Here is a 15880-nt window from a genome sequence, read left to right on the forward strand (position 1 = left end):
ATGCCTCCCTGAAGAGGTGCGTTTTTAAGGTGGGTCTGAAATTTCATGCATCGGGCATTGTCCAGATGCCTTGGGGTAGAGTGGTCCAGAGGATGGGTGCTGCTCTGGTGAAGTCCTGTAGGCGAGCATGTGAGGTTCGTATTAGAGGGGTGTTTAGTCTGAGTGTGTTAGCAGATCAGAGTGAGCCGGCTGGATGGTGTACAGACAGGAGGGAGGCGATGTATGGTGGCGCAGCGCCATGCAGATATAAATGTGGTTATCACCACTGCTCCTCCAGCCCCATAAACAGCACCGCAGCCTCCCCATGCCACAACAAACTTCCATCTGAGGCCAGACACCAAGGTAAGAGCTGTCATAGGCTGCCCCCTGGTCCATCCCACCCCATTCGCCTCACATCCCAACTTGGCTGCTTCATTTCCGCTAATCATCCACAATGTTCACCTAATCTAACCTGCAAAGACTGCTCCATCCCTCCACTGCCTTACCATTCACAAAAAAGGCACCCAAATTCCACTGTCTTTGCTTTTGCCTGCTCCACCTTGCACGTGCCTCTTCACCATCTGCAAAGACTGCATCTCCACTCCATCATTGGCTGACGAACAGTACTCCACCACCCTCAGACGCGCCCTGTATGAAGCGGCACCCCATGTGACCCGAGCCTTTCCCCGCAGACCATGACAACCCTGGCTCATACCCCAAACACGCTTTATCTGACAATGCCTCAGATGTGCCAAATAACCGGGGCACAAATCCAAACAGCCAGCAGACTTCATTCACTTCAAATTCATGCTTAAAACCTATAACCTCGCTCTCCACTATGCCAAACAAGTTTATTTCACCTCCCTCGTCTCCTCACTATCCACAATCCCAAACGACTCTTCAACACCTTCCTCTCCCTCCTCGGCCCCAAAAATCAGGCCCCCATGATAGATCTCAGTGCTGGAGAGCTAGCCACATATTTCAAAGGAAACATCGAAAATATCCATAAAGAAATCTCCAAACATTACATGGCAAGCCCCTATAACAGTCTTCAGCACTGCATCCACCACTCACTCACTGTCTACACTAGAATCAACAATAGAGGAACAAGCCCCACCATCTGCACGAGCGACCCTCTTCCCTAACACCTCCATTAGTCCCTTTCCCTGGCCATCATTACCCACCTCACCACTATCTTCAACATTTCCCTGACCTCTGGTATCTTCCCCTCCTCATTTATACACTCCATCATTTCACCTCTGCTAAAGAAACAGAGCCTTGACCCAACCGATGGTGCTAACTACTGACCCATTCTAACCTCCCCTTCATCTCCAAACTACTTGAACATCTATTCCTGCCTCACACGATTGCTTTCTGATAACTCTCTCCTCAACCCCCTCCACTTCAGCCCCTACATTAGACCAAAACCGCCCTTACAAAAGTATCAAGCGACCTGATGACAGTCAACTTGAGGGGTGACTACTCCCTACTAATACTCCTTGACCTCTGTTCTGCATTTGACACTGTTGGCCAAGACCGCCTCCTCACTATGCTTCGCACTATCGGCCTAAAGGACACTGTTCTCTCCTGGTTCTCCTCCTACCTCTCTGACCGCTTATTTAGCATATCCTTCGCTAGCTCTACCTCCTCTCTGTTTCCCCTTGCTGTTGGGGTCCCTCAGGGCTCGGTCCTTGGCGCCCTTCTCTTCTCTATCTACACAGCCCCTATCGGACAAACCATTCACAGATTTGGCCTCTAATATCACCTCTTTGCTGAAGACACCCAGCTTTACACCTTCTCCTACATCATCTCTGCACCTTTCCTCCAAAACATCTTTGACTGTCTGTCCACTGTCTCTAACACCATGTCCTACCTTTTTCTCAAACTTAACCTCTCTAAAACTGACCTCCTCATCTTACCACCCTCTACCAGTCAACTTTCTCCCTCCCAACATCTCCATTTCAGTATCTGGCACCACCATAATCCCTAGACAGCACGCCTGCTGCCTTGGGGTCACACTGGACTCTAACCTCTCCTTCACCCCTCACATCCAATCTCTGGCCAGAACATGCCCCCTGCACCTCAGAAATATTGCTAAAATCTGGCCATTCCTCACCATGGATATGCGAAAGACACTTATCGCCCTCATCCATTCCCGACTCGATTACTGCAATTCGCTGCTCACCGGCCTTCCTTGTACCAGACTCCCCCCTCTCCAATCCATACTAAATACGGCAGCTAGACTCATGTTCCTATTCACCTGCTTCTCTGACGCCTCCGCACTATGCCAGTCTCTGCACTAGCTACCCAAAGTGTCCATACACTACATAACTCAATTCAAATTCATCACCCTCACTCACAAAGCTCTCCATAGCGCCATGCCAACGTATATCGCTTTCCTCCTGTCCATATATCACCCAGCCCTCGCACTCTACTCTGCTTACACACTCAGACTAGATACCCCTCTAATACGAACCTCACATGCTCACCTCCAGGACTTCTCTAGAGCAGCACCGATCTTCCGGAACGCTCTACCCCAAAACATCCGGACAATCTCCGACGCACAGAACTTCAGACATGCCTTAAAAAATGCACCTCTTCAAAGAAGCATACCAAATCCCCTGATCTAGTTCCTCACCCTCACAATATGCCCCTACCTCCCTATGGCCTTCCACTTCTGCCTATCATGTGCATTCTTTGCCCTGTACCTCTTGTGTTACTCACACCCCAATTGGTTCCTGTATATCACATGTTATTGTCGCATTGTTGTGTTTCTCCTTGCTCTATCTCCTGCCCTGTACCTTCCTCATCACCCCCACCCCTCCTATCTCCAAATAATTGAATACCATATGAAATTATGTACTGTTTGAGCTCTCCTGTGCTCCGAAAGCGCTGCATAATAGGTTAGCGCTATACAAATAAATATTCTTATTAAATGTTTTTGCTTGTGTGTATTGTCACTTAACAACAATTCCCCATCCTGTGTCACTGGTAGGAATTACGGAGTTAAGCAATATATAATGCTATACATGTTGTTTACTTGATCGCCTGTGTTACGTGTAATATAGAATATGTCGGATGTATGACCTGCAATCTCAAGGTTCGTATCAGATAATATAAAAACATGGTTTTGAAAAAGAACATGTCTGTGGTTTCTGTGCACTTTTTTCTGTCCATGGGCGTGATTTCTCATTATTAAAAGTATCTGGTGTTGATAGAGTTGAACACCCATCTTGACGTGAAGATCACCATTAGAGATGAGCGAGCATACTCGTCCGAGCTTGATGCTCGTTCGAGTATTAGGGTGTTCAAGATGCTCGTTACTCAAGACGAGCACCACGCGGTGTTCGAGTTACTTTCACTTTCTTCCCTGAGAAATTAGCGCGCTTTTCTGGCCAATAGAAAGACAGGGAAGGCATTACAACTTCCTCCTGTGACATTCCAGCCCTATACCACCCCCCTGCAGTGAGTGGCTGGGGAGATCAGGTGACACCCGAGTATTAAAATCTGCCCCGCCCGCGGCTCGCCACAGATGCATGCTGACCGAGATCAGGGAAAGTGCTGTCTTGCTGTAGCTGCTATAGGGAGAGTGTTAGGTGTTATTTTAGTCTTCAAGAACCCCAACGGTCCTTCTTAGGGCCACATCTGACAGTGTGCAGTACTGCTGAGGCTGCTGAGAGCAGTGTTGCACAATTTTTTTTTTTGGTATATCGGGCGTGCAGACCATAGCGTCCTCAGTCTGCAGTCATTTTACAGAGTATAGGGGCAGTACTGGTGAGGCAGGGACAGTGGGAAAGGTGAAAGAGATATACTGGCTATATAGGCAGTGTGGTTGTTCCCAAAAAGTTCAAAAATATACAATATTTGGCCTGCCTGTCACTGCCTTCAGTTTACTGCGTCTCAGCTGGGGGTAGTAGTTGGTGAATTAATACCCAGCCTTGCTCATAATTGTTTCCTGCCTCTGCTGTGCGTTATGTACGCGAAGTCAGCCTCCAACAGGGAAATTGAAATACAGTGTATATCACAGGCAGTGTAGTTGTTCCCGAAAACTTCAAAAAAATACAATATTTGGCCTGCCTGTCACTGCCTTCAGTTTACTGCATCTCTGCTGGGGGTAGTAGTTGGTGAATTAATACCCAGCCTTGCGCATAATTGTTTCCTGCCTCTGCAGTGCGTTACGTACACGAAGTCAGCCTCCAACCACAGGCCAATAAGCGGCACATTTAATTACAGCGTTCTGTTTCTGCTAATCTCGTAATACACCATGCTGAGGGGTAGGGGTAGGCCTAGAGGACGTGGACGGGGGCGAAGACGCGGTGGCCCAAGTCAGGGTGTTGGCACAAGCCAAGCTCCTGGTCCAGGTGTATCGCAGCTGACTGCTGCGGGATTAGGAGAGAGGCAAGTTTCTGGGGTCCCCAGATTCATCTCACAATTAATGGGTCCACGCGGTAGACCTTTATTAGAAAATGAGCAGTGTGAGCAGGTCCTGTCGTGGATGGCAGAAAGTGCATCCAGCAATCCATCGACCACACAGTCTTCTAGGCCGTCCACAGCTGCAACTCTGAATCCTCTGGCTGCTGCTCCTCCCAGCCTCCTCACTCCATGAAAATGTCACATTCTGAGGAGCAGGCAGACTCCCAGGAACTGTTCTCGGGCCCCTGCCCAGATTGGGCAGCAATGGTTCCTCTCCCACCAGAGGAGTTTATCGTGACCGATGCCCAACCTTTGGAAAGTTCCCGGGTCCGGGGGATGAGGCTGGGGACTTCCGGCAACTGTCTCAAGAGCTTTCAGTGGGTGAGGAGGACGATGACGATGAGAAACAGTTGTCTATCAGTGAGGTAGTAGTAATTTCAGTAAGTCCGAGGGAGGAGAGCACAGAAGATTCGAGGAAGAGCAGCTGGACGATGAGGTGACTGACGCCACCTGGTTTGCTAAGCCTACTGAGCACAGGTCTTCAGAGGGGGAGGCAAGTGCAGCAGCAGGGCAGGTTGGAAGAGGCAGTGCGGTGGCCAGGGGTAGAGGCAGGGCCAGACCGAATAATCCACTAACTGTTTTCCAAAGCGCCCCTTCACGCCATGCCACCCTGCAGAGGCCGAGGTGCTCAAAGGTGTGGCAGTTTTTCACTGAGAGTGCAGACGACCGACGAACTGTGGTGTGCAAGGTTTGTCACGCCAAGATCAGCCGGGGAGCCACCACCACCAGCCTCACCACCAACAGCATGCGCAGGCATATGATGGCCAAGCACCCCACAAGGTGGGACGAAGGCCGTTCACTGCCTCCGGTTTGCACCACTGCCTCTCCCCCTGTGCCCCAACCTGCCACTGAGATCCAACCCCCCTCTCAGGACACAGGCACAACCGTCTCCCGGCCTGCACACACACGCTCACCTCCGCTGTCCTCGGCCCCATCCAGCAATGTCTCTCAGCGCAGCGTCCAGCCGTTGCTAGCGCAACTGTTTGAGCGCAAGTACGCTGGCACGCACCCGCACGCTCAAGCGTTAAACGTGCACATAGCCAAATTGATCAGCCTGGAGATGCTGCCGTATAGGCTTGTGGAAACGGAGGCTTTCAAAAAGATGATGGCAGCGGCAGCCCCGCGCTACTTGGTTCCCAGTCGCCACTACTTTTCCCGATGTGCCGTCCCAGCCCTGCACGACCACGTCTACCGCAACATTGTACGCGCCCTCACCAACGCGGTTACTGCCAAGGTCCACTTAACAACGGACACGTGGACAAGCACAGGCGGGCAGGGCCACTATATCTCCCTGACGGCACATTGGGTGAATTTAGTGGAGGCTGGGACCGAGTCAGAGCCTGGGACCGCTCACGTCCTACCCACCCCCAGAATTGCGGGCCCCAGCTCGGTGGTGGTATCTGTGGCGGTGTATGCTTCCTCCACTAAACCACCCTCCTCCTCCTCCTCCTCCTACGCAACCTCTGTCTCGCAATCAAGATGTGTCAGCAGCAGCACCACGTCGCCAGCAGTCGGTGTCGCGCGGGGTGGCAGCACAGCAGTAGGCAAGCGCCAGCAGGCCGTGCTGAAACTACTCAGCTTAGGAGAGAAGAGGCACACGGCCCACGAACTGCTGCAGGGTCTGACAGAGCAGACCGACCGCTGGCTTTCGCCGCTGAGCCTCCAACCGGGCAATTGTCGTGTGTGACAACGGCCGTAACCTGGTGGCGGCTCTGCAGCCTCACGCACGTGCCATGCCTGGTCCACGTCTTTAATTTGGTGGTTCAGTGGTTTCTGAAAAGCTACCCACGCTTGTCAGACCTGCTCGGAAAGGTGCACCGGCTCAGCGCACATTTCCGCAAGTCCAACACGGACACTGCCACCCTGCGGACACTGCAACATCGGTTTAATCTGCCAGTGCACCGACTGCTGTGCGACGTGCCCACACGGTGGAACTCTACACTCCACATGTTGGCCAGGCTCTATGAGCAGCGTAGAGCTATAGTGGAATACCAATTCCAACATGGGCGGCGTAGTGGGAGTCAGCCTCCTCAATTCTTTACAGAAGAGTGGGCCTGGTTGGCAGACATCTGCCAGGTCCTTGGAAACTTTGAGGAGTCTACCCAGATGGTGAGCGGCGATGCTGCAATCATTAGCATCACCATTCCTCTGCTATGCCTCTTGAGAAGTTCCCTGCAAAGCATAAAGGCAGACGCTTTGCGCTCGGAAACGGAGGGGGGGAAGACAGTATCTCGCTGGATAGTCAGAGCACCCTCATGTCTATATCTCAGCGTGTTGAGGAGGAGGAGGGGGAGGAGCATGAGGAGGAGGGGGAAGAGACAGCTTGGCCCACTGCTGAGGGTACCCATGCTGCTTGCCTGTCATCCTTTCAGCGTGTATGGCCTGAGGAGGAGGAGGAGGATCCTGAAAGTGATCTTCCTAGTTAGAACAGCCATGTATTGCGTACAGGTACCCTGGCACACATGGCTGACTTCATGTTAGGATGCCTTTCTCGTGACCCACGCGTTACACACATTCTGGCCACTACGGATTACTGGGTGTACACACTGCTCGACCCACGGTATAAGGAGAACCTTTCCACTCTCATACCTGAAGAGGAAAGGGGTTCGAGAGTGATGCTATACCACAGGACCCTGGCGGACAAACAGATGGTAAAATTCCCATCTGACAGCGCTAGTGGCAGAAGGCGCAGTTCCGAGGGCCAGGTAGCAGGGGAGGCGCGGAGATCAGGCAGTATGTACAGCGCAGGCAGGGGAACACTCTCCAAGGCCTTTGCCAGCTTTATGGCTCCCCAGCAAGACTGTGCCACCGCTCCCCAGTCAAGGCTGAGTCGGCGGGAGCACTGTAAAAGGATGGTGAGGGAGTACGTAGCCGATCGCACGACCGTCCTCCGTGACGCCTCTGCTCCCTACAACTACTGGGTGTCGAAGCTGGACACGTGGCCTGAACTCGCGCTGTATGCCCTGGAGGTGCTTGCTTGTCCTGCGGCTAGCGTCTTGTCAGAGACGGTGTTTAGTGCAGCTGGGGGAATCATCACGGATAAGCGTACCCGCCTGTCAACTGACAGTGCCGACAGGCTTACACTCATGAAGATGAACAAAGCCTGGATTTCCCCAGACTTCTCTTCTCCACCAGCGGACAGCAGCGGTACCTAAACAATACGTAGGCTGCACCCGCGGATGGAAGCATCGTTCTCTATCACCATAAAAAACGGGGACCTTTTAGCTTCATCAATCTGTGTATTATATACATCCTCCTCCTCCTGCTCCTCCTCCTGAAACCTCACGTAATCACGCCGAACGGGCAATTTTTCTTAGGCCCACAAGGCTCAGTCATATGACTTTTGTAAACAATGTTTATACGTTTCAATTCTCATTAAAGCGTTGAAACTTGCACCTGAACCAATTTTTATTTTAACTGGGCTGCCTCCAGGCCTAGGTACAAATTAAGCCACATTAACCAAAGCGATTAATGGGTTTCATCTGCCCTCTTGGTTGGGCATGGGCAATTTTTCTGAGGTACATTAGTACTGTTGGTACACCAATTTTTTTGGGCCCTCGCCTACAGTGTAATCCTAGTAATTTTTATGGGCTTCGCCTGCACTCATGGTACAGCAAGGTGTGTGGGGTTGGCCTACACTTTTGCTACATAAATGTAACTTGTGCCTTGTCTATACTGCAACTACTGAAATGTGAAAGAGACTGTTATCTCCCTAAACTGCTGCAACGGGGATGTTACTGTGGCCTGTCTTGACTGCTACTACTACTGAAATGGAACTAATACTGTGCTCCCCCTATACTGCTGCTTCGGAATTGTTACTGTGGCCTGTCTTGACTGCTACTACTACTGAAATGGAACTAATACTGTGCTCCCCCTATACTGCTGCTTCGGAATTGTTACTGGGGCCTGTCTTGACTGCTACTATTACTGAAATGGAACTAAGACTGTGCTCCCCCTATACTGCTGCTTCGGAACTGTTACTGGGGCCTGTCTGGACTGCTACTACTACTGAAATGGAACTAATACTGTGCTCCCCCTATAATGCTGCTAGTGATATGTTACTGGGACCTGTCCCTAATGCTACCGCTGAAATGTTACTAATTCTGGGTTCTGCCTATACCGCTGCTAATGCTATGTCACTGGGGTGTGGAAACGGAGGCTTCCCAAAGACATGATGGTGGCGAGGCTATTTCCCACCAACGCGGTTACTGTTAAGGTGCATATAACCACGGACACGTGGAGAGGACACGTAGTGCCTCAAAAACATGCCCCTCCTCCTCCAACAATGAAAACATTCTTGGCAAATACCTTTGCATTGGTCCGTCTGGTGGCAGTCCAAGAATTTCACCTTTACCGACACAACAAGAGAGCCCCCCCACCATCCCCCTGTCACGGCCCACTTAATCCTGGCCACATTCCGAAAACCAAATAAATAAAACCGCGCTACTAGGTCCGCAGTCGCCACCACATTCCCACCAACGCGGTTACTGTTAAGGTACATAATATCAGTCTGACTGGGGCATGCACTGTGGGCCGAAGCACACCTGTATTGTATGTGACGTTAGCTCTGCTGAGCAGGGCACTGCAATGGGATACATTTATGAACCGCCGATGGGTTCCAGGGAGCCACCCATGCTGTGGGTCCACAGGGACTTCACATTAGGGATTTGTACCTGCCAGTGTGTATGTATTAAAAACCCCAGTCAGACTGGGGCATGCAGTGTGGGCCGAAGACCACCTGCATTTAATCGGACGTAACCTCAGCTGTGCTGGGCAATGCAGTGGGATATATTTATGTACCGCCGGTGGCTTCCTGGGACCCATCTATGCTGTCGGTCCACACGGAGTTGTAACTGCATGTGTCTACTTATAAAGAACCCCAATCTGACTGAGGCATGCAGTGTGGGCCAAAGCCCACCTGCATTAAACCTGACGTTACCTCAGCTGTGCTGGGCACTGCAATGCGATTTATTTATGTACCGCCGGTGGGTTCCAGGGAGCCACCCATGCTGTGGGTCCACAGGGACTTCACATTAGGGATGTGTACCTGCCAGTGTGTATGTATTAAAAACCCCGGTCAGACTGGGGCATGCAGTGTGGGCCGAAGACCACCTGCATTTAATCGGACGTAACCTCAGCTGTGCTGGGCAATGCAATGGGATATATTTATGTACCGCCGGTGGCTTCCAGGGACCCACCTATGCTGTCGGTCCACACGGAGTTGTAACTGCATGTGTCTACTTATAAAGAACCCCAGTCTGACTGGGGCATGCAGTGTGGTCCGAAGCCCACCTGCATTAAACCTGACGTTACCTCAGCTGTTCCGGGCACTGCAATGGGATATATTTATGTACCGCCGGTGGGTTCCAGGGAGCTACCCATGCTGTCGGTCCACAGGGACTTCACATTAGTGAGTTGTACCTGCCTGTGTCTATGTATTAAAAACCCCGGTCTGACTGGGGAATGCAGTGTGGGCCGCAGCCCACCTGCATTTAATCTGACGTTACCTCAGCTGTGCTGGGCATTGCAATGGGATATATTTATGTACCGCCGGTGGCTTCCTGGGACCCTCCCATGCTGTCGGTCCACACGGACTTCACAATAGGGAGTTGTACCTGCCTGTGTCTACTTATAAAAAACCCCAGTCTGACTGGGGCATGCAGTGTGGGTCGAAGCCCACCTGCATTTAATCTGACGTTACCTCAGCTGTGCTGGGCACTGCAATGGGATTTGTTTATGTACCGTCGGTGGGTTCCAGGGAGCCACCCATGCTGTGGGTGCACACGGAATTCCCATTGCGGAGTTGTACCTGCCTGTGACTATTTATAAAAACCCCGGTCTGACTGGGGCATGCAGTGTGGGCCGAAGCCCACCTGTATTAAATCTGACGTTAGTTCTACTATCCGGGGCACTGCATTGGGACAAACTACAGGAGGAATACAGCGCTAATGAGACGTGCACAGCTACGCTAGCATAGGAGTCCGCTGTAGGCCCGCGATTGCTGAGGGCTTGTGCAGAGGCCTATGTCCTTGGTGCAGTGAAAGTCCGCTTCCTGCCTAGGATTGCTGAAGCTGTGGGCCGAGGCCTATGTCGTGGGCGCAGTGCAAGTCTGCCATGTTTGGCCGCTCAGATCAATTTTTTGTTCATGTCTTGGGCTTCCTAGGACCCCCCTATGCTGTTGGTGCAAACTTAGTTCCCATCGCGGTGTTTGACCTGTCTGGCACAAAGGCACTGACTGACTTGGGTAGAGGGCAGAGTGCTGACGGCTTTCCCCTTGCAGTGTGGATTGAGCTATGCGACACCTTGACAGAATGAATACTGTGTGGCACATGGATTCCCCATTGCTATGCCCACGTTTGCAGCTCCTGATGGAGGTGGCACAGGATTGGATTTCTCATTGCTTCTGTACAGCATTATGGGCTATCGCCCCGCCCCTTTTAAAGAGGGTCGCTGCCTGGCCGTGCCAACCCTCTGCAGTGTGTGCCTGCGGTTCCTCCTCATGCAGACGCACTTATAAATAGACATGAGGGTGGTGTGGCTATGAGGCCAGCATGTGGCATGAGAGCAGCTGAAGGCTGCGCAGGGGCAGTTTGGTGTGCGCTGTGGACACTGGGTCGTGCGGGGGGGTTGGGCAGCATGTAACTCAGGAGAAGAGGCAGGGGTGTGTCATGCAGGCAGTGATTGTGCTTTGTTGGAGGTAGTGTGATGCTTAGCTAAGGTATGCCTTGCTAATGAGGGTTTTTCAGAAGTAAAAATTGTTGGGGGGGCCCACTCTTGCCGCTATTGTGGCTTAATAGTGGGACCTGGGAACTTGAGATGCAGCCCAACATGTAGCCCCTCACCTGCCCTATCCTTTTCTGTGTCGTTCCCGTCACTTTCTTGAATTTCCCAGATTTTCACAAATGAAAACCTTAGCGAGCATCGGCGATATACAAAAATGCTCGAGTCGCCCATTGACTTCAATGGGGTTCGTTACTCGAAACGAACCCTCGAGCATCGCGAAAAGTTCAACTCGCGCCCTTTCAGAGGATGGTCTGAAATAAATATACACAGACTTATATAGATTGGCTGGTTGGACTATCATACCTTCCAACAAACCAATCCGCCCATCAACACCAAGCGCTGTCTTACTGCCCAGAGCCAAATGAAAGTGGGCATGCATTGGCATGAGAATGCAACAGACTTAGGGCTCATGTCCACGGGCAAAAGAAGAATTAAAATCTGCAGCAGATTTTAACTCTTCTCCTGCCCGCGGATCCGCACCCCATAGGGATGCATTGACCACCGGCGGGGTAGATAAATACCCGCAGATGGTCAATAAAAGGGATTTTTTTAAAAATGGAGCATGAAAAAATCTGGACCATGCTCCATTTTCATGCGGGTATCCCGCGGGGACGGCTCCCGCGGGCTTCTATTGAAGCCTATGGAAGCCGTCCGGATCTGCGGGAGACCTAAAATAGGAATTTAAAAGAATTTACTCATCCGGAGCGGGCGGGGAAGGTCTTCTCTTCCTCACGGCCGGATCTTTCTTGCTTCGGCTCGGCGGATGTGCCCGGCGACGTGCCGGCAACGTGCCGCCGGCGTGACGAGTTCATCCGCCGGCCGAAAAAGAAGATCCGGCCGTGAGGAAGAGAAGACTTTCCCCGCCTGCTCCGGATGAGTAAATTCTTTTAAATTCCTATTTTCAGCGCTCATGTCCGCAGGGCAGGAGGGACCCGCTGCAGATTCTCCATGTAGAATCCGTAGCGGGCCTGATTTTCCCCGTGGACATGAGGCCTTAGGATGATGGCGTGACATCACCCGGAAACCAATCTCACTCTGCAGCTGGCCCTGTGACTGTGGGTTTGTGCTCTGGCCTTTTCTGGCATACTGCGTGCACATTTGTGCACCCCCATTGACTTCTATGGGCATCTTTGGTGTGCAGATATACAGAAAAATTGAGCATGTTCTATTTTTTTCTGCGACTTAAATGCACACGCAAAATATGGAAACATGAGTGAACCCATTAAAATTAGTGGGTTCTATTCTCTGCGTATTGTGCACGAATTTGCATGCATATACCCCCGTGCGAAGCCATCCCCAAAGGAGTTTGATACTTTGCAGCAGGAAACTGATTTGTTGTATGGCAGAGAAATGGACAACTAGCATGTAATTCTCCTGAAACAATCCCTGGACGGCGAGGGGCGAATTGTGCGAATTGTATCTGTAAATGAACAGATGACAGTTGTTGGCGTGAATACAGAAAATGATCAGTAAAATGATCCAGTAGTGTTACGTTCCTCTTACCAGGGTCGCACCAATCAATCCGTCGTCACTTCTTTTGTGTGAACGTATTGATTAGATTGCTGAATAAAATGAGAGATTTGGGAAGTATTGGAGCCCCAGTCCTGAGATCAGCTGCTTTTTTTCATTGTTCAGACTTAATGGAGCAGCTCTGATGTACAGTAAGTGCCTGCGAGATTAGCATCAGCTGAAACAAATGAGCAATTTAAAGATGTTTAATGTCAACTCAGATTGATGATTCATAGGGTGCATTGTCAATGAGCAGGAAACTGGAGCCATGCCATTAGAAAGACTAATATACAGCCAGTCCATTCTCCAGACTTTATCTCACTTAATAACATATAACGAGATATAGAGCTATAACAATTTGTGTAGATTTTAACACTCACAGATCATATAAAATCTAAAGAGCTTCACAGTTTGCTAGAGTAAAATGATCAAAACCAGAGGCGTAACTTGAAGCTCCCGGGCCCCAATGCAAAACCTGTAATAGGGCCCCTAACTATAATGCTTTATTCATAGTACTGGGCTCCCTATATGGAGAAGAGAAGACTTATGGGCCCCCTAAGGCTCCTGGGCCCGGGTGCAACCGCATCCCCTGCATCCTCTATAGTTATGCCCCTGATCAAAACTGTCTAACTTTAAGTCTGTCCTTCTTGTCCATAGCAGACAATCACAAAGTAGCTTTTATTTTACCAGAGTAGTTTAAGAAATACAAATGGAGTTCTGATTGGCAATGAAGACAGTCTTACTATAAGACAGTTTTGATAAATGAGGCCTTTTCTGTAAATGTTTCACTTCCTCAAAGTAGATATTTTAAGGTGCTTTTACACAGAACGATTCATTTAGATTCCCGCGATCCAGCAAGAATCTGATCGATTATCATTCAGTGTAAATGCATGCAGCGTCTGAATGACGAATGAGAAGTCATTCATTTCTTGTTTGGCATTCAATTTCTGCATGCCGAAACTTGAACGATGAATTGGTCCTTTAGCACGCACTTGCTCACTTATGAATGACTGAGTGCTTACTGTGTATAGAGGCGGGCGAGCCAGAACGATCCCCAGCCCGCTCCGCCTCCATTCAGTCAGCCATGCTCTTTCCCAGGTAAAAGAACACAAACTGTTATCGCTGGGACGGACTGTATTGACCAAATTGTAGCTTTTGTGGAAAACAGTAAATTAAACACTTATCCAAACTGTACCACTAATGAGAAATATTTTGAAGCTGAAACAGTATGTTTTCTGACCACTAGAGCAGACTACCCAAGGTTGGAATCAAATAAGTTTATGACCTAACATTTAATTCTACTGGTCCCAGCTCAGAAATCTACACGTAGACCATAATCTACTATTTGGCCACCAGTGGTAGATATGGCGAGCCTAATAATAAAAAGTATAGCAATAACAACCTTCATAATATGTGTATCTTTCTAGTAATTTAAAGGTGGCCATTAATGTGCATTGAGGCCCTTTGACTTTCCCCTGATGGTAGATGTCGGGGGCAAAGAAGGGTCAGACATGTTTATTTCAACATATCCAATATCTGTAGTTGTATTTGTCTCTTTTGATGGTACTTTTAATATGTTAGCTCATTCTGTAATTAAGTAGGGTAAGCACGGCCCTGCTTTATATGCTTCATCTGCCTTTGTGAATACTATTATGCAGCCCATTTCAGCACAAGCTGGTGATGTGGATGTGCAAAATGATACACAAAATGAACCTAATCTACACCATGTTTTTTTAGTTGTGACTAAAAATAATACTGTTTTGGCCTCCCTCTCTGCTCAGGTTGGTAGCTTGAAAGAGGATTTTGGATTTATAAGACCTGATTTGCAGAAAGTTACTTAAAATTGTCTAAAACAGAGACACATATTAATGAAATGGAGGGAAAAAATATTCTTATGCAGGATACAATTAGTAAATGAAAGCAGCTTATCCATACCTTGCAATACAAAGCAGATTATCTGGAAAAAAGACTAAGGAAAAATAATTTGTGGCTGGTGGGGGTTCAAGAAAAGGTGGTAGGATTGGATCCAATATAATTTTTTGAGGGTTGGCAGAAATCAACTATTGGGGGAACTTTCTTTGCTGTGGAAAGGGCTCATAGGGTTCCAGCTAAACCACCTCCATCGGGTGCCACACAGACAATTGTTTTGATAAAACTCCTGCATCATAAAGATTGAGACTTTATTTTAAAGAGAGCAAGAGAAATGGAAGAGATAACTATGGTCGGTCATTGTATAGCTTTTTTTCAGATTATTCGGTGGACATACAACGGATGCCATTTCAAGATGTTAAGATACGGGGTTTACAGCTGCCTTACACTATTTTATGTCTGTGTTGTGATGCAGGGGGAGACTTTGTCTTTTGATAATTCTAGGGATGCTGCCTCCTGGATTGATAAACATGAACAATATTTATATAACAATAATTAGTCCTTTTTTTAGTACAATACAGTTATAATATTTGACCACCTGAAATGAGATTATTTGTTAGATAGGTGGGAGGTTTCTGGGTACTGCTCCTTAGTATTAGGGACCTTACTGTGATATTGGGTTTTCTTTTTGACCATTATCACTATGCCTAGAGGACAGCCCTAGAGAATATGTATATGTGTGTTTAGGATTAGGTATGGCATTTTTGGTCCCCCCCTCCTTCTTTCTCCTTCTCCTCCTCTACCATGCAATGCAACCGATGTCTTAAAATATATGTGTAAGACATAAATAATGGATATCATTTACCATGGTTCTAGAGGTTAATATAGTTTTGTGGAATGTGTGGGGTATGGGGGATCAAACTAAAAGATATGCTGTTTTTTATCCATTCAACAATTTTAACCAGCTATTGTTTGTACATTAGAAACACATTTAACCAAATATACTGCACACTTGCTTCACCATTCTATATGGCACATTCTTTTCCTTCTTTGTACTTGAGTTATTCGCCTAAAGTAATTGTACTGATTAATAAAAAATCTCTTTAACCCCTTCCCGCTGCAGGGCGTAAGTTTACGTCCTGGCAGCGGGATACTTCCCGCAACTGGACGTAAACTTACATCCTGCACTTACAGTGTAGCCGCGGTGACTATCGCGGCGACACAGTAGTGACCTCTGCTAACATCGTTAGCAGACAATCACTACATG

General features: G+C 49.0%; 1 protein-coding gene across 1 annotated transcript in view; it reads right to left on the reverse strand.

The window, feature by feature from the left end:
• The window catches only part of MYO3B (myosin IIIB), a 449841-nt gene that overhangs the window by 401109 nt on the left and 32852 nt on the right, over window positions 1-15880 (reverse strand). The window lies entirely within an intron of this gene.

This window comes from Eleutherodactylus coqui, chromosome 8, assembly GCF_035609145.1.
Source record: "Eleutherodactylus coqui strain aEleCoq1 chromosome 8, aEleCoq1.hap1, whole genome shotgun sequence".
Classification (NCBI taxonomy): domain Eukaryota; kingdom Metazoa; phylum Chordata; class Amphibia; order Anura; family Eleutherodactylidae; genus Eleutherodactylus; species Eleutherodactylus coqui.